Here is a 6,879-nt window from a genome sequence, read left to right as displayed (position 1 = left end):
CATCACCAGAGCCAATCTGAGACTTTGATGTTTATCTATTTATATTTCATATTTCTTAACTGTTCATCTCCCTCAGAGATTTATAACATATATTGTTGTAGATTTGGCCAGCTGACGTTTTTACTGGTGAGCTAGATGCCTTTGATGTATTCATCAAGTTGTAGCAAAAGCAGATCTCCAGATGCTGCTTTAGGGGTTATCAAAAAGTTGAGAAGCTCATAATTCACATATCAAGTTAAAACCCTTTCAGTCCACTAACCCCTGACCCACTTACACATTGTCCAGCTGGACATGTAAAATTTAGAATATCATATATTACCATAATTATGCATTATGTACTATATTGTTTGTAGAAGAAATAAAGATATCAGCCGTGAAATCTGAAACCTAAGCCACTTGTTGAAAAATAACAGCAAAAAAGATTAGCACAAAATAAAATTGTGTAATACCCAGTTTTCCAATAAGTGGATTTGAACTTGTGTCTTACTACTGTCTGTTAAGACAGTATCTTACTACTGACTGTTAAGATTATATTTGCAATATTTTCTTATGAAGGATTAGGCAACATGGAATGCATGTTTGATTGGTTTTACTAGGTTTTTTTAGACAGATTATCTTTTAAAAAGCTTGTTGAGGAAGAAAAGAATAACTAGAAAAGAATGAGAAAAGGATACAAAGCTTTGAACACAGCTCAGCCTTGGTAGCATATTTTATCATGGAAAATTGAAGATTTGTTTTCATTGCCTGACAAAACAAATGGCATATGGAATATATCATTTGTCTTGCTGGCTGAAATGAAGCTTCTATTTTTGGTAACTAACTGGTGGAGAGCAGGTAGATTTAAATCATATCCTTTCTTGAACATAAATTAAAAATGGCTTACGTGCAGTTAACATAAACTGATGTGCTGTAACTTTGTTGTTCTCTGTGGGAATGCTTTGTCAATTTTACTCCTAATGGTGCAATACATGGAGAGATGAACTGAGCCTGGATTTTAAAAAAACTTTTAAAACCTCAGAGTGATAGTCCAGGTTGTGTGTTGTAAAAAAAATCCTAAGAGGTAGAAATCTTCAGCTTCTATTATGAAGTAGTAGTTAAGGCAGCTTTTCTTTGCTTTTTTATATTAGGAGAATCCTTGAAATAAATAATGTTCAGGTCTCAGGGAATCCCTGCATTAAAAATCAAGCGCGCAAAAAATCCCTTCATAATTCGATTTGCTTCTAAACCACCACACTTTATACTGTTTATAGCAGTAGCAAACAGCAGTCTAGCATCTGAGTTAAAGTAAGTAAGAATTTCCATAATTTTAGATGTTTTAGGAGGTGAAATGAGTTTTTGAAGCATCTACAAAATGGATAGCACCCATTTGGTACCTCTTTGGGCTCTGCATACCTTGGTAGAGACCAAGTTAATTAGAGAGCCTCTCTGAGGGAAATGGGTGGTTCAAAAATGTGAAAAATTAAATAATGAACAGGAACTCACCTAATCTCCAATTCATACAATCTTGAAGGTTATAAGTATAAACTATTTTGTTGGCCACAAACTAAGTTACAAATTAAGCTTGATTTTATTTAGATTTAAATTAAGTACTTCTAATTAATTTAATTAATCTCTGCAGAACCATTTTTTCCATCAGCTACAATTTCATGACAACTTTTGGAGTTCTCAGATCTTATTCTAAGCTTTGGGGGACTGCACAATTTGAAATTTTAGGCAATGCTTTCTAGTGTAAAGGAAAGCTTGTGGTTGGTAAAGCCCACCATTATTGGCTTGTTAAACAACCTAAACATAGTTTAAATCAAGCTTGCCCAATCCAATGTTCCCAGATGTACTGGACACAGCTTTCCATTATTTCTTGCCAGAAAATAAGAACAATTCCTAGGGTCATAGGTACGATGATTGGAATCTCTTTTTCCAGGGCATAAAAAAATGTAAGAAAAATGCAGTGCAGGTTACTGATAACAAAACTTCATTTATAAATAAGGAACAACTTTCTGACAGTAAAATTTGTACAATATGAAACAGTCTGCCTGCAGAGATTGTGGGTTCTCTATTTTTGGAAGCTTATGAAAGGCTGGACTTTTTTCTGCATTATTGCAGAGGGCTAGACCATATCACTGTTTTACAACTTGGCAACTTTAAGAGATATGGAATTCTAGGAGTTAAAATCCACATATCTTAAAAATGACAAACTCAGAAACACTGGGCTACATGATCATTGTGGACCCTTCCAACTCTACAGTTCTATGGTTTTAGGGAAACTGAATGTTAACTTTTCTTCCTGGTATTGATGGGTGTCTAACAACCACCCCTAAGTTGTCATGTTCTAGATAACCTGTACTACAATTCTCATGATCCTTAGTCAGCATGCATATTGACCATATTAACTGGATAATGAGATTCATAATAACTTTCAGTAGGTCATGAAATTTAGGAAGTCTGGTGTCGTGTGTTCTCAACCTCTGTGAATAAATCTTGGGCAATAAATGGTGATCCTCTAGCAAAGAATCAATACCTCAATAATCACATATTTAAACATAACCTTTACCACAGGAACTCAGACAGATTTTCTAATGCTAATTAATTTCGTCAATATCTTGGGCAAGTGTTACATTCACACTGCAGATAAAAGGGAAATGAGGAGAATTTTCTAAATGCCAATGGTTAGGTAAATGGTAGGACTCCTGGAGTCCTTTCCTTTCCATGCTAGTTGAAGAACCGCACAAATGTCACTACAGTATCTTTCTGCTTCTCAATGCCCTCCAGATAATGTGGGCTACAGTCCTTTTCTTTCATCAGGATGGCCATTAGCCATGATAGCCAATAATTGTATGAGTTAAAGTTCAGCATCACTGGACCTCAGTCTTCTGAGGTAGAAAAACTGCTACACACTTAGCTATAAGTTAAATAATATAAACTGCTATACAGGGATTCCGATTCCAGTTATCCAGTTTTTTATTAACATATAGTAGGGAGGAAGATCATAGTATTGTTATCTATCAATTTTTTGAAGAACTGAATTTAGTCTTAGTAGAGGGCATAGTCTAGTTAATTCAGAATTAAATCCCAGATTATGAGACTTATATCAATGAATTATGTACAGGATGCAATTTACTGAATATTGAATCGGTTCTACCGCCTGCATAATCAACTTACTACCTCAGTTCTTTCTGAATGATCATCTCCATATTTTGGTGCCTGAAATTCAAGGCTGATGTTGAAAGATATCTCCAGATCAGCAACTTACTGACAAAACTGTTTTGAATATGGCTATTTAATAGTTAATTTCAGAGTGTTATATACATTACTATTATTTATATCAAAATAATCTTTTACATTGTTTTTTCTTACATTTAAGAAAGTTGAGAAAGTAGTACAAACCCATTAGTAATTTCATTTCTGAATTGAAAAAAAATCACTGCTTAAAAATGCTATATTTGTAATTGTCTTCAACAGGGTCTTGAGTTTTTGAGTCTCAAGAGAAAAAAGGAAAAAAAAGATTAAATAAGTTCAGTAATCTTTCCTCGCCCAAACTCCCCAGACTGCAATGAGAATAACCATGACGATCAATGTATAGAGTATGCGGACTGTTGCTTGCTCATTTTCACACCAGTGTTTGCAGCCAAAAGAATTGTGCCAGTTCTCTCCATGGTATGTTGATGGTTTAGGTCGATGAGCACGAAGACAATGAATCCTGCCAAAATAAAAACACCTGACATTACCAATTTCCTTCCCTATCATCTCTCCCAAAGGATGCTTGATGAACAACAAAATGAATGGGATTTACGATTAATCCCTGCAGTTACTAAGAGTCTTGAGGACACATGCACAAAAACAGCCCTGCAATCTTCAATCTTTAAACACAAAGTATTTGTCAGATATTTGGTTCCTATATGTATTATATGCACTGCGTTTTTTAAAAAATGCAGATATTGTCGCTTTATCGGAAAATTAACTGTTCGTGCTCTGGCCAACATTTAATTCGAATTTCAAATTGTTGAGAAACTTGATACTGGATACATGCGATTCAATTCTAAACATGGAATTTTGTCTGGAAATAAATCTCACTAAATTCAGTACGACTTGAAGGAAAATAAGCATATTTAACATTGTGATCTGACTCTTGTTCTATTCATTTTTTAAAAATTTAATGAACTCAGAAAAAAGGGAGAGATAGCAACAAAAACAAATCATGTCTCCAAATGCATTATAATTTGTTAAATATGTCTGGTGCCTCATTAAACGTGTGTGTGCATTTACTTTCTCCATTAAGCCAAGGAACTTGGAAGCATAAGTCCCATTGAAATCAAAAGAAGAAAAATCCTATGCATATGTTTCATTAATTTCACCTTGTGTTTAGGTGATTAATGTACTTTGAACAGTGGCCTAAGAGTAGTTCTGCTTATTTTGGAAATAGAATTGGAATAGCTATTTATAATGGACTTGCATTGGTTTTATCACAGTAATAGCATCATCTATTCAACCTGGCCAACCTAGTAATGGAGCCCTAGTTAGTGCATAGATAGGAACTCACCAGATAGATTATACAGAACTGAGCAACTAAATATATATCTTGAAAGAAGGTAAGCTAATTCTGTCTTCTTGCCAAGAAAACACTGAGCTAAGTGATAGAATCATGATATAACTCTTGTATTGCAATAACATTCAATTGACTTTATACTTTTTTTAAAATGATAGTTATTAATGGCATGCAGCCAGATCAATTCTGGACTGGAAGGACTGCAGTTTAACACACTTATCTCGATAGCACATCTTTTAATTTCTTTTTACAACTTCTTTCTGGGTAAGAGCATCTGAAAACCAGATTTTACATCAGCTACAATAGACATTTGGTTTTAAAATAAAATATTGCATGCAAATAAATGTAATGTAAATTTCCCCTTAAAACAGCAGGTCCAGAAAAATGATAGTATAAAAAACATTTAACTCTGTTTTCCTATTTCCATCAAATTCTGGTCTTCCAGGAGTTGTTATTATATAAAATTTATGCAAACAAAAGAGTCTGGTAATCCAGCCCACATCCTCAATTCCTTCGGCTTCTGCGTTCTCAAATCTCCATGGTTCACAGCCTATTTTTCCACACAGCCTAATCTTCCAGCAGATGTTATGGCAAAGCTTGCAACGATTCTGTATTTCTAAAGACAACTCCTTATCAGAGTCTCTAAAACACAGCTATAAAGAGGGAAAAAAGAATAAATAACAGTGAAATTGCTTCCTGCTTTCAGATTATGAACCCAGGTCACTTACCTCCTGGACACATTCATTTCTTCCTTGATGTCTCTTGTGCCTTTTTCCCCTCAAAGCCAAGGGCTTCTTAATTGGTGAAACTAGTAGCAAAAAAGCTGATTTGTGCAACTAAAAAGGATTAAATGCCAGGAAATGCCATAGATCTGTGGCAAGTCATGATCACACTCATATTCTCTTTCCTTACTGGCTATTCAGTCTTTATAAACAGAAGCTGCTAAATCTATCCTTTTCCAAAAGTGGAATAGTGGAAAAAGCCCTCCCTACTAATATCATGTGTTTCTTCAAAAGGAACAGAGCAGGAGGTTGGGAATGGGGCAGAATAAGGGAGGCAAGCTTGACTGAAGCAGACACCATTCTGTCTCAAAACCTAACAAAAAAGGTATTTGGAACGCTGCTTTTTTGCCAATACAAGCATTTGCATTTCTAGATTTGAAGAAGCAAATCATTCCTGTTTATCTCAAGGACTCCCAGAGGAAGTCATAGGTGGGAGGTTTCCATCCCATAAATTACTTCAAGTTGGTTAAATGAATACCCAGCAGGGACACCAAGAATACACTTTACCCTCACTTTTGAGATTTCTTCACCATTGTTGTATCTGGATGAAAGAAAACATGCCCTTTAGAATAAAATAGTGTTACAGCCCAAATCTCCAATATTATTGCTTCCTGAGATATGTGAAATTATCTGCATTACTTGGAAACAGGAAAAAAAGTAGGAGTCAGATAGCATCTTTTCCAACTCTCAGATTTTATTAAATATACGTTTGTGGTTTTTAATGGTTGCTAGTCAGAAAATATACTACTGGTATCATATTCCTGACATTTTACCACCATCAGTCAATGTTACTCTCCTCCTAAACTGGAAATAGGCAGATTTTTAAAATGAGGTGAGTTCTAGCCCCACTTTAGGCACAAAGCCAGGTCGGTGGTCTTGGGTCAGTCCCTTTCTTCAGCCCTAGGAAATAGGCAATGGCAACCTATTCCTGAAAAACTTTGCCAAGAAAACTGCAGGGATTTGTCCAGCCAGTCTTCAAGAATCAGGCAAAGTTGAACAGAAGAGACAAATATAAAAATAATACAAAAGTGTACCTATAACTATGTACATATTGAGCTGGGTGACCTGGTTATAACATGCTTTGGGAATCCAAGAGAGTATAAAATTGCCTTAGCTGCCCCAACTGACTATTTTCTATCAGGAACCCAAATAATGGCATGTTAAATATTAGCAACGGAAATTGTTAATATAAATCATCCATTCAAATATTTCCAGAAAGAAAAACAGATCTTTATTTTAGTTTATTTTTCCTGATAGAAATAGTGTATTTTTTCCTTTCCAAATGAACTGATCCTTTCTCATATATTGGAAGAGGCCACATTTGCTTTTATAATCATGGTCTATATTTCTTAATTGGTATTCTGTTGGGGCCCAGATGGGTGAGCACCAGAGGCATAAACTGATTATGTGTAGATTTTTGAAATGAAGACTGGCAAAGGTCTATCTTACAGTTGTGTGTGCGCCTGCCAAGCTCTTCATAAGTTGTCTGGTTTCATGGTGGTGGCCCAATCACATTTTGAAAATTTGAAGCAAAATCCCAAGCAAAAAAATATAAGC

This window comes from Pseudonaja textilis, chromosome 5, assembly GCF_049901715.1.
Source record: "Pseudonaja textilis isolate UNSWEBS1 chromosome 5, rPseTex1.2, whole genome shotgun sequence".
NCBI lineage: Eukaryota > Metazoa > Chordata > Lepidosauria > Squamata > Elapidae > Pseudonaja > Pseudonaja textilis.
This window is presented reverse-complemented; position numbering follows the sequence as displayed.